We start from the raw sequence: 13,820 nt of genomic DNA on the forward strand, positions 1-13,820 counted from the left end.
AACAGAATTATCAACTCAAATGATACCAACCAACATGAACACATGTGGAAAATGTACAAGTTCTTCAGTTACTTTCCATATTGTACTAAATACTTTCCATGTTAACTAAAGGATTAAACATTAAATCATAAACCATAAAGTTTGATGCAGAAAGTTGTATCTGTCTGTATTAGGAAAAGGGCAGACAGCATACATCTATCTGTATTGGGCAAAGCACAGAAAAAATGCAAATAGAATAATTCAATTTTTAAACAAATGAAAACCACCAACTCTGTTATATATGTGTTTGTGCACTTATACATGTTTCATTGTGCACAGAAAATAGAGCATCGGGCATTTGCTACTGATAAGGAAGGAGGTAAGAATGAAACAAGTAAAGGAAAATTAGAAACTTTTAAAATTAATATTTGCATTATTTCCCTATCTAGCATGTCAAAGTATTATTTTGATATTTTAAAATACTGATGAAGGTATCTAAATAAAAATATGTTTATCCAGGTGTGGTGGCTCATGCCTATAATGCCAACATTTTGGGAGGCTGAGGCAGGAGGATCCCTTGAGCCCAGGAGCTTGAGACCAGACTAAACGACAGAGGGAGACCCCATCTCTACAAAAAAAAAGAAAAAAAAAAAATTGGTCAGGCATGGTGGTGCAAGCCTATACTCTCAGCTACTTGGGAAGCTGAGGTGGAAGGATCACTTGAACCCAGGAGATCAAGGCTGTTGTGAGCTGTGATTATGCCACCACACTCCAGCCTGGGCAACAGAGTGAGACCCCATCTCAAACATACACACACATACACAAAGAAAAACAACAAAAATCCTTTAATTTGGGCTACTTACATTGTGTGGGTCTTGAAAAAATTACTAAAGATTCTCAAATCTGAAGTTTCCTAACCTTTGGCAAGGATATGATAAGGCAAAATATTAGTAATTATAATAACATTCGTCAATGTATAGTGAGTGTTTAACAATATATCAGACTTTGCTGAACTATTTCCTGTGTGATCCTACCAAATACATACTTTTATTTCTCTTAAGGGATTTATCTTGAGGATCAAGGGAAGCAATGTAAGTAAAAATATTTTTTTAAGGAGACAAACAGAAGAGATTATATTATCAGAACTTTTGAATCTATGCCCAAGAAAACCCATTCATAGATAAGATATTGGCATCCAATTTAGGATATAGAAGCTTCCATACCAGATTCTGATTCTATGAATAAATCTGCCTGCTGGCTAAGTTTGCATACATTTCTCAGTCTCCAATCATAAATCATGATTTTCGTATCCGAAGGTCAGTAATGAATTTTAGTTTTCTATGGCTGTTATTGCATCTCTGGTTGAGCCTTTCTCTTTGCATTTTCTACCTGCAGGCCAAGATCCCATAGTATAGATCGCTGGGTGGAAGCCAGTAGGGGGCATAGAAAAAAAATTGCTCTACTTGATTTGTTCTATTTGGCAGTGATGCAACTGGTCAATACTTAAGACTTCTGTTTTTAACCTTGGATTCAGTGTTCCATCATTAACACGGTTAATAGGATTACATACCTAAAAGTACCTGATAAGTATCAAGACAGGAAAAGTAAGGTGGACATTCAGTAAGAGTATGTAAAAATTGTTAGTTTTTTTTGTTTGTTTGTTTTGTTTTGTTTTTTACATTAGACTAGTATTAATCAGTTGAAAAACCATTGACAAAAAGAATAAGGATAAAATATCTGAAATAAAATGGATAAGTTATTCTAGAAATATATAAAGTTGCTTGTTCCACAAACATTTCCTGAAAGATATGTTCCTTTCATTCTAGAAGGCTGGATATTCTGAAGATGTCAGTTTTTCTCAAACTCATTTACATTTTTTGCTCATTAGAAACTCCAAAGTGACATTTTTTTAAAAAAGTGGAACACAGAAGTCAAATCTACATGTTTTAACTTTTTAATATGGACAATTTCAAACTTAGGTGAAAATAGAGTCAATAGTTTACCCACCACCCAGCTGTAATGATAGTCAGCTTATGGTTAAATATTTCTTTTATGCTCCATCTACTACCCTTCCAGTGATCCTAGTTTTTGATTTCTTTGAAACAAATCAAACTATAGCATATCACATTAAATGTGACCTTTTTTTGTTTGATAATTTGAAAAATGTTGTTACATTTTTCTTAAAAATAAGAAGGTTTTATTATTAAAGAAATATAGTACAAGAGAAAATCCAGAAGGAGCATTTGTCATGTCAGATTCTAAATGGCACTGTAATGATATATTATTTTTTAAACCTAGTATTGGCTCCAAATTTGACAGAAATTTCACTGAAGCAATATTGTGACCATGAAAAAATTAGAGATTTGCACATTTAAAAAAATGTAGCCCTAGCTTCACAGCATACAACAAAATGTCATTCATGGGAATTACAGGAGAATATTAACACAAAAAAAAACAAAGACAATCTATTGACCTATAAGATCCCCATGATGTATTGCTATGTGCCAACGGGAAGTCATAAAGCAATCTATTTTAGTAGATCTCATTGTTTATAAAAAGCTACAACCCAGAAAATGATCTTGACTTAAATATATGTGTGTTGATAAATATTTGCTTGAGCCAAAACAAACACAGATGCTTATCTAAATGCTGTTAGCATTTTTGAGAATCCTGTCAAAGGATTGAGAATATAGCAATATGAGGGGAGATTGTTCGATTATTCTTTAGTTTTGTACTATTTGGATAATTAGGATGAGGGAGCATCGCTTCTGTAATAAAAAGTTGTAGAGAAAAACAATTTGATAAGAAAAGCAAATCTAGAACAGTTGGCTTGTGATTAAGATCACACATGCCAGTCACATTATACATGTCACTTAGCATCTGGCAAGGTTCAAGTTTTATGATGAGAAAAAAAGGAACACATGCACATAGTCAAAGTAATAACAAAAAAAGAGAAACAAAAAATAACCTTATCTGAATGATTACTTCCATTTCAAGCTGTGACTAAATGGTTTTATGAGCCTCACCTTACCCAACCCTCACACAAAACTCTTGGCAGAGAGAGGGTGTTATTACCTCTGCCTCCCATATTTGTTGTGAGACTCAAGTTATCCAACACGTATCACAATATTTTGGCAAATTGTAGTGTCAGAGCAATGTAGGCCATTTATACAGCAAAAATTCAATCTCGTGCCCCATACACACTTACTCACAACATGTTAGCTTCCTTTTTGAAAACTACTGGTCAAAACTCCAGCATGTAAGACCTTTGAGTAAACCCTCTTATTTGTCAAATTTAAAACCAAACTCATAAACTGCAATTTTTATACCAGAATTTGTGCAGTGAATTTTGGGTTTCATGCTCCTTTCAGGTTGTCCACCAGGACAACCCTGGATGAATTTGGCTGAAAAATCCATACATGCTCTTTTCTTTACAGTCTAAAGCTGAAAAACGATTTCAGAATCTTGTTTCCAGCACTAAGATAGTCAAAGTAGTCACTTGTTACTCAAAGTGTGGTTTGCGGATTTGCAACAGAGGTATCCCTTGAGAACTTTTTAGAAATCTAGAATCTTTGGTTCTATTCCAGATATGCTTAATGAGAATCTGAATTTTTAACAAGATCCCCAGGTGATTTCTATCCACATGAAAGTTTGAGAATCAGTGGTGTAGATGATCTAAAAAAGCTACCCATCTCTGATAAACTTAGAAATATGAGATAAAAATAAAACTTTTTCAATATAGACCTGAGCTCATAATGAGGTAGGGATACAAATTCATAAAGAGGAGGTTACCAGAGGGTAAATGGAAATGAACACTGGGTGATGGGAGGGCTTATGCCAGGCTCAGTAACCTAAAGCTTCGTGGTTTTACAATAGCTAGCAGGACAGGAACATGGCTGTAAGCTCAGGCAACATAGGAAATTAGAACAGAAGTCTCATAATAAAGGCATCTAATCGAATTAAAGATTAATTGCTAATAACACTCTTAAAAGCTAGGAATAGAAAAAAATGACATAAATATATCTGGCAAAAAGCTGCAATAAATATGTATATAATATATATTATATATTACACATATTTATATATTATTTTATATATATATTACATATATATATTACACACACACACACACACACACACACACACATATATATATATATATATATATATATATATAACATTTATTTTTGAGACAGAGTCTCACTCTGTCACCCAGGCTGGGGTGCAGTGCAGTGATGTGTTCTTGGTTCCCTATAACCTCCCCTTCCCATGTTCAAGCAATTCTCTTAGCCCCTCAAATAGCTGGGATTATAGGCACATGCCACCACACCAAGCTAATTTTTGTATTTTTAGTAGAGACAGGGTTTCACCATCTTGACCAGGCTGGTCTTGAACTCCTATCCTCGTGATCTACCTGCCTTGGCCTCCCAAAGTGTTGGGATTACAGGCGTGAGCCACCCCACCCAGCAGTAAATGTATTTTTAATGTGAAATATTTGCTTAGCTATACAATTTGTCTTTGTGTTCCTAGCCAGAACCCCTGTTGAATTCAAATCCCCAATATTGTGGGAGGGACCTGGTGGGAGGTGACTGGATTATGGAGATGGATTTCCCCCTTGCTGTTTCCATGATAATAAGTGAGTACTCATGAGATCTGGTTGTTTGAACATGTGTAGCACTTCCCCACTGTACTCTCTCTCTCCTCCTGGCCATGTGAATATGTGTTTGCTTCCCCTTTGCCTCCACCGTGATTGTAAGTTTCCTGAGGCCTCCCCGGTTATTCCTACAGTATAGCATGTGGAACTGTGACTCAATTAAATCTTTTTCTTCAAAAGTTACCCAGTCTCAGGTAATTCTTTATAGCAGTATGAGAATGAAAGAATACACTTAATAATTAATAACAAGAGAATTATGAAGAGATATTCCAATCATAGTGATTGGGGAAATGCAAATCAAGGCAACCAGGAGCACATCAAGATAGGTTACAGTCTAAATCTATCTTATTACCTCAATGTAAAAGCCTGGTGACCTCTAGTGTCGACCAAGATGTGAATGCACAGCATTTTACGCACTGGTTGGTGGTGGTATAACTGAGTGGAGTTTTTGAGAAATGGTTCAGCATAATGTCCTAAAGCTGAACTTTTGTCTAAAATATGGCCTGTTGATTTCACTCATAAGAAAAAAGCAAGAAAAGCTCTTTATACATGGACAATAGGCATATATATATATATATATATATATATAACATATGATTGCTTATATATAATTATTATTATTACTGTTTTACTATTATTATTATTGCTGTCTTAGCTTTTGTTTTTAGTGATAGGCTTTTGACTGTTTTTATTGATGTCCTAGATTTTCTTTTCAGTGATAGTCTTGTGAGTGTTTCTTAATGATTTAAAACAGCTGGCTAAATAATTAAATAAAAGCAGAAGATTGCTTATATATAATCATATTATTTTTATTATTAATATTACTATTGCTTTCTTTGTTTTCAGTGATAGGCTTGTGAATATTTCTTAATTATTTAAAACAACAAACTAAATAACTAATTAAATAGAAGGAGTCATGACTCATATTGAGAGCATGTCATACACAAAGAATTATGGCTACTCATTCTCAGAACCTGAAGTGCAATAAATACTATCCATTTTTATTATATATAAAACAATAAATATATTTGGATTTCAAGTAATTACATGGATAACTGAGCAGGATCAGGCAGTAAAGTCTCTTGTCAATAGTTGATCTGAAAAACCAGATTCTAGAAAAAAAAAATGAGTGTCTCAGGTATAAAAGATAAGGGTTGAGTTGTTATCAGGGGTATTTAGTCTCAAAAATACTGTCGTATTCTTCATAGATATGTTATAGCACTTACTGTTTATAATGCTCTTTTATCCCTAGCCTAATAATTTTGAAATGGTTATATCTGTATGTATGTGTGTGTGTGTGTGTGTGTGTGTGTGTGTATTTATATTCTAAAATAAGAAAATCAACCAGGAAATATACTATTTTAGTTTCTTCAGCAGACAGGGCAGAGTGAACAAGATTGAAAAAAATAAGTGATGACTTCTCTATGTAACCTCAATGATTCTCTTAAATAAACAATACTGGCTCTTCAGGTTATACTTATTAGCTAAGTCACATCTCTTTGTCATAATTCCCTACTCAATTGCAACGAAAGGCAACAATGAGAATTTTTAAAAGCATATACTTGCAAGATAAAGGAAGAGAAGGCTTAGGAATAACATTTTGGAGGTAGAAATTTTGATAAGTGACCAGGAAATGATTGAGCAGAGAGAGAAAGCCCTACAGAAAACTGTCAGTGGGGAATCCCAGAACCAGGCTGGTTTGGAAACCCTTAAATATAAAAATTCCCAAGGAATTGGGAATATCAGGTACTTGTGACAATGATGGTGAAGGCAGGGCTAAACACAAGAATATTTGCTAAATGTCCATATATGAAACAGTTAGGAGACTGTAAGCCACACAACCTCATATTCTCCCATGAGCAATAAGCCCAGAGGGTAATATACAAGGTTAGAGTACAGTGACAAAGAACCTCGGAAGCGATGTTTCCCAGAAAAAAGTTTTAAATGAAAAATGGATTGATATTTTTGAAAGTATTCTGAGGAGATTTATGTCTTTACTGAGAATATGGGATAAATTAATGATAGATACATAGAAAACTATAACAAGACAATTATTAACTGTGAGGGAGAAAACAAGTACAAGCCCTATGAAAAAGGAAATATAATCAAAGTATATTACTTGGTTTTGCTTTGAACAATGTTTGCACTACTCTAATAGATGAACCACTCACTTACTATTGTTGTAACTAAAAAATATAATTATATTTGCTGGATGAGATGAGAAAAAGGATATGTAGTGAGGATTGTTTTGGTGGTGGTGGTGCTCTGTGTGTGTGTGTGTGTGTGTGTGTGTGTGTGTGTGTGTGTGAGAGAGAGAGAGAGAGAGAGAGAGAGAAAGAGAAAGAGAGAGAGAGAGATGAAGAGAGAGAGAAAGAGAGAGAGAGAAAGAGACACACACACACACACACACAGAGAAACTTATGTTCTATAGTAGCAAAAGCCAATAGTGGCTATTTAGAATTTAAAAATCAGTAATAGTAGAAACATATTTTTCTAAAATATGGATACAAATTCCTAAAGCAACAATGGAAAAGTGCTTTCACTTAGGGAAGAAGGATCAGAGTAAGAGGGAGTGCTTCAAAATGATACTATAGTTTTCATTACATCTCTTGTGGAATTACTTTTTTTCAAACATGTAATTTTGATATATATATTTTTAAATTGATCAAATCAAGAATATCTTAACAACAGGAAAAAAATATAAATGCTTAGGAATAGATATATCAATACATTTCCAGGATATGTGAAATAAATGACATATTTTTATGTGGGAATTTTTATAAGTGATTTAAATGATTGCGTATACATACATGAATCTAACTTCGAAGAATGAGTACTATATACAGGTTAATTATATTAAATACTTCAATGGGATCTCATTGAGGGATGTGAAAAAGTGATGTTAAAATACATCTGTAGACCATCCCGGTCAACATGGTGAAACCCTGTCTCTACTAAAAATACAAAAATTAGCTGGGCATAGTGGTGCACGCCTGTAGTCTCAGCTACTCGGGAGGCTGAGGGAGGAAAATTGCTTGAATCCAGGAGGCGGAGGTTGTGATGAGCCGAGATTGTGCCATTGCACTCCAGCCTGGGTAACAAGAGTGAAACTCCGTCTCAGAAAAAAAAAAAAAAATACATCTGTAGAAATAATTTAAAGCAATAATAGTTTCATGCCTTTAGTATTATTTATTTATTTAATTTATAGGGACAGGGTCTCTATCACCCAGGCTGGAGTGCAGTAGTGTGATTTTAGCTGACTGCAGACTCAAAATCCTGGGCTCAAGTAAACCACCACCTCTACCTCTCAAGTAGCTGGGACTGTAGGCACACACCATTACATTCCGCTAATTTGTTTTTATTTTTTGTAGAGATGGAGTCTCACTAATGTTTCTTGCTGGTCCTGGACTTCTGACCTCCAGTGATCCTCCCACCTCAGCCTCCTAAAGTGTTAGAATTACAGGCATGAGCCACAGCACTTGGCTAGTTTCATGCCTTTAGTATTGATAATCAAGATGACTACAGTACTAACGGAATATTTAATGAGTGTTTATTCATTGCTGTGTAACTTGGTTTGGACTATCAGACTTTCTCACAAAACTCCTTATGATTACCTCATGAAATAGGTGATATATTTCTCAAAGATTTCTCATGAAACTCAAAAGGGCAACATATGTGGAAACACTTTTGAACAGTATAAAATGACATGAACAGATGAAATTGATCATCATGACATTTCACCTTATGTTTAACATGATAGATGAAATGGTGAATTCCTGCTTAGACTATACCACCCTAATAACTGCGTACTGGCTAAGTCTCACATTCCAGTATTAAATAGCACTCTTTATCCCCGAAGGTCATTACTGAATTTGAAATTCTTTGACAGCATAATCACTCTGGTTTAATTAACAACATAGTACCTTCAACATGATAACTTAGAAACCAGTTTCCATTGCAGAGATGGAAAGAGAAAGACTTAAAACAAAGGGGGATGTATCTAGGGCAAAGAAGCACAGAGCCAAAGTCAAGGGTGGCTGTCAGCCTTTCCTCATCAGCTAATTAAACTGCTCGCTGATTATGACAGTATCATCTTTGTATTGTTTTCAATTCATTAGGCAGTAAACATAAATTATATTATTATTCAGAAAATTTAGGAATTTCCAATATATGAGAATCTGTAAAATAGTTCAACAAGAAAGGCTAACGAAAACAAACTGTAAAAATCTGTAACTTCACATGTGATCTTTGTCAATAAAACATAATGGTAAATGAGTATATTCAAAACAGAAACAATCTGAAAACTACCTAGAAATAATACTATAAAGATTTTTCTTGACCTTGCTTTCTTGGCTAAGAAACATTTATATCCTGAGTGATACATAAGAAAGATTAAATATTATATAACAGTGACGCTCATCTAGGACAAAAATTCAAATTGAACTTCTTGAGGAAATTTGATAATTTAATTTGAAAGTTCATATAAAAGAAATTGTTTTGGATATGTAAAATATTCTTTTAAATAGTCAAGAATATTCACCATTTAATAAATGAAATTAGAGTCACACATTTAAAAACAATGTAGAACTGAATTAAATATAGGCAGAAAGCTTTTGATGTTGGCTAACTCCTACATGCAAGAAATATCTTGCATTTTCACTTCATGCGGTATACCCATATGCATTTCATATGAGTTGAAAGCTCAAATTTTATGTTATAAAGCCTTAAAAATCTAGAAGATCTTTGCTGCACAGTTAGGTGAGAAAGGCCAGTTTTGGAAACTCTATATATCATGATGACATTTTTGACATTAAAAACATTCCCTATAGATAATGAAGAGGTTAATATGCATTTATTCAAGCAAGATAGTTATGCAGAAGGATATGCAACACAGTGCTGGCATTCTCAGCATAGTTAAGGTAAGAATGGGTGAGATTGAAGGGATGGTTGAACCAAAATATTGAATTTTGAGAACTGGTACAATAATGGACAAAACCAAAATACTCAACATACAAAATCTTCTTTAAATGTCATAATCCACAATTAGTATCTTTATGCCATTAAGACTGAATGAAACAGTAATTGCAAAACCACTTTCATTATCTAAAAGTCGACATAAGACATAAAAGATACAAAGTTTTCATTTTACTTTTGCAGTTCAGTGGCATAGAGGATCCAAGTTAGTTATCCTTTCAAAACAATTATGAGAACACATAACATATCCCACTATATTGGACAGAGGGAAGAAAAAACAAAATTTGGCACTATGCCTACACAAAAACGTTAAAGATGTAAAAAAGTCAGGGAGAGTTAGGATGCATTCACAATAGAGAGAAAACATACGAAACATCTATAAATAGTATATCTATAAAGATTTGGTCAGGTACCATATAAAATAACCAACTTACATTTAAAGAAGGTTTTGAAACAAGTCTTCCAAAAAGGTAAATACACATATCTGGAATCAAAAGACTCAATATTGAAATATATAAATACTTTTCTGAAACATTTTAACATTTGCAGCAATGAAATGAAATTAGAATGAATTTACTAATTATGATGAATTGAATTGTGGCTTAATTTTTCAATCTCAGTTCCTTAAAAATAAAGACAAAATTAGGAGACAACAGATGCTGGAGAGGATGTCAAGAAATAGGAACACTTTCACATTGTTGGTGGGAGTGCAAATTAGTTCAACCATTGTGGAAGATAGTGTGGTGATTCCTCAAGGACCTAGAAATAGAAATTCTATTTGACCCAGCAATCTCATGACAGGGTACATATCCAGGGGATTATAAATCATTCTATTATAAAGACAGATGCACACATATGTTCATTGCAACACTGTTTATAATAGCAAAGACCTGGAACAAAACCAAATGTCCATCGATGATAGACTGGACAAGGAAAATGTGGCACATATACACCATGGAATACTATGCAGCCATAAAAAACGATGAGTTCATATCCTTTGTAGGAACATGGATGAATCTGGAAACCATCATTCTCAGCAAACTGACACAAGAACAGAAAATCAAACACCACATGTTCTCACTCATAGGCGGGTGTTGAACAATGAGAACACATGGACACAGGGAGGGAACATCACACACTGGGGTCTATTGAGAGGGACTAGGGGAAGGACAGCAGGGATTGGGGAGGTTGGGGAAGGATAACATGGGGAGAAATGCTAGATATAGGTGATGAGGAAGATGGAGGCAGCAAATCACATTGCCATCTATGCACCTATGCAACAACCCTGCATGATCTGCACATGTACGTCAGAATCTAAAGTACAATAAAAATATACATGTGTAAAATAAAGAAAAAATAAATTAAGTCACAATTCACTTTGAAATAGCTAAAATATCATCTACAAATTGGTGACAAAACGAAAACAGATCAATAAAATGAAGTACAGAAAACTAATTTATAAAAATATAATTTACAAACAGAATATAACTGACACATATAAAAAACAAGTCATGGAACATTCACTAAGATGGACAATACCTTGGGTTGTAAAATAAACATCAACACACTCTAAAAAATAAGATTATACATAATACATCCTCTGTTGACAATATAATCAAATATACATAACAAAAGGATAACAGGAAAACATTCCTAAATATGTAGAAATTAAGTAACACCCTTATAAAAAATGCATGGGTCAGAGAGGAAGGCTTAAAGGAAATTTTAAAAAATCAAAAACTGAACAAAAGTGTAAACACAACACTACAACATATGTGAGACACGGATAAAGCAGTGCAAAGAGTTGTATTTATAGCATTAAGTGCTTACACTACAAAAGAGAAAAGGTCTCAAATATACAGAATCTAAGTTCTAATCTAGTTCTACTTCAAGAACCGGAAAAAGAACATAAAAGACGCAAGTAAAGAAGTAATGAAGGTAGGAAAACATATCAAGGTTATTAAAAATAGGAAAACCACAGAGAAAATCACTGAAAGAAAAAGCTGATTCTTTAAGAAACCAGTTCACTTGACAAACATTTATTAGGCCTGACAAAATTCAAACGAAAGAAGGCACAATTCACTAATATCAGAAATAAAATGAGAGTCATCACTAAAGGTATTACAGTGATAATAAGAGAATACTCTGAACAATTTTACACTCATACATTTGACAACTTAGAAGAAATGGACCAGTCACAAACTAATAAAATTTAACTAAGATGAAATAGTTAATCTAAATCCTCTTATAATCATTAGTGAAATTGAATTTGTAATCAAAATGATTCTGTAAAAGAAATCTCCAAGCCTAGATAGTATCACTAAAAATTTTACCAACCACTTAAAAAAATTAATGCCAATATTACATAATCTCTTTCAAAAAATAAACTATGTGGGAACACTTTTCAACTTATTCTATGAGCCTAGCATCCTGTTATCAAAATTACACAAAGAGAGCACAAAAATATTGAAACTAATATCTCTCCTGAACGTAGATACAAAAACACTTAAAAAATTAGCAAACAGAATCCAACAAAATATAAAAATAATTTTACATCATGACGAGTACAGTTTATTCCATCTATGCAAGACTAGATCAATTAGAAAATCAATGTAATCCACCATTTAAATGATATACTTGATATTGATGATGTAATGATATAATTGATATAATCATATCAATCAATGCAAAAATCAGTTGACTATATCTAACACTTAGTCGTAAACAAATCCCAGAAAACTAAAAATAGAAAAACTTCTCAAATTGATAAATTTCATCTACAAATACCTGCAGCTAACATCATACTTAATGGTAAAAGATTGACTATTGTTTCTATTGTACTCTCATCTCTCTTATTTGATGTAGTACTAGACATTCTAGCCATAGAAAGATAGATAGAGAGATAGACAGATAGATAGAGAGAGAGAGATAGAGAGAGAGGTGATTATTTAAAAACTTATATGGAAAGATGTAAGTACTAAAATACCTTAATTTTTTTTTTTTTTTTGAGGCTGAGCACAATGAATCATGCTTGTAGTTCCAGCACTTTGGAAGGCCAAGGTGGGGAGTCACTTGAGCCCAGGCGTTCAAGAACATCCTGAGCAGAATGTTGAGACCTTGTCTCAAAGACAGAAAGAGAGAGAGAGAGACAGAGAGAGAGAGAGAGAGAGAGAGAGAGAGAAAATAAAGAAAGAGAGAAAGAAAGAAAGAAAGAAAGAGAGAGAGAGAGAGAGAGAAAGAAAGAAAGAAAGAAAGAAAGAAAGAAAGAAAGAAAGAAAGAAAGAAAGAGAAAGAAAGAAAGAAAGAAAGAAAGAAAGAAAGAAAGAGAAAGGAAGAGAGAGAGAGAAAAAGAAAGAAAGAAAGAAAGAAGAAGAAGAAAGGAAGGAAGGAAGATTAAAAAAGAATATAGTTGGAGGAATCTCTTAATCCAATTTTGACTTATTATGTAGCTAGTATAAATAAGACAGCATGGTATTGCTTGTTGGATAGACACATAGGTGAATAGAATGGAATAGAGAACACAGAAATAGACCGAACTATGTTCAACTAATATTTTGACAAAATTGCAAAGGCAATTAAATGGAAGAAGGATAGCGTTTTCAACAAATGATGTTGAAGAAATTGTACAATTATAGGAAAAAAAACAGATTTTGATCTAATCTTTAATTCTTATGCACAAATTAACTCAAAATCTATCACAAAGTTATAGAAAATGTAATAGTTTAGGAAAATAAAACAAAGAAGAAAATCTTTGGGATCCAGGACTTGGCAAATAATTCTTAGACTCAACATTGTAAACAAGATCCATAAAAAGAAAAGTGATAAATAAAACCACATCAAAATTATAAACCTTCGTTCTATGAAAGAGTCTATGAAAAGGGTAAAAAGGCAAGTTATGGTTACAAACCCTATATTCAACAAATGAATAATATATAGAATGTAAAAAGGATTTTTAAAACTCATAAAAATAATCCAATTATAATATAGGCAGAGGACATGAACAGACAATTTACTGAAGAGGATACATAAGGGTAAAAAATATACATGAAAACATATTTAAGGTTATTAGTCATCGGGGAAATACAAATTAAAATCACAATGAGATATCACTACACACGTATTGGAATGCCTAATGTAAAAATAAAGTCATAACAGTGAATACTGGCAAGGATGTGAAGAAACTGAATCACTCACACATTGATTGGTTGGTGGG

The sequence above is a fragment of the Cebus imitator genome, unplaced genomic scaffold, assembly GCF_001604975.1.
Source record: "Cebus imitator isolate Cc_AM_T3 unplaced genomic scaffold, Cebus_imitator-1.0 Scaffold492, whole genome shotgun sequence".
NCBI classification, from domain to species: Eukaryota; Metazoa; Chordata; class Mammalia; order Primates; family Cebidae; genus Cebus; species Cebus imitator.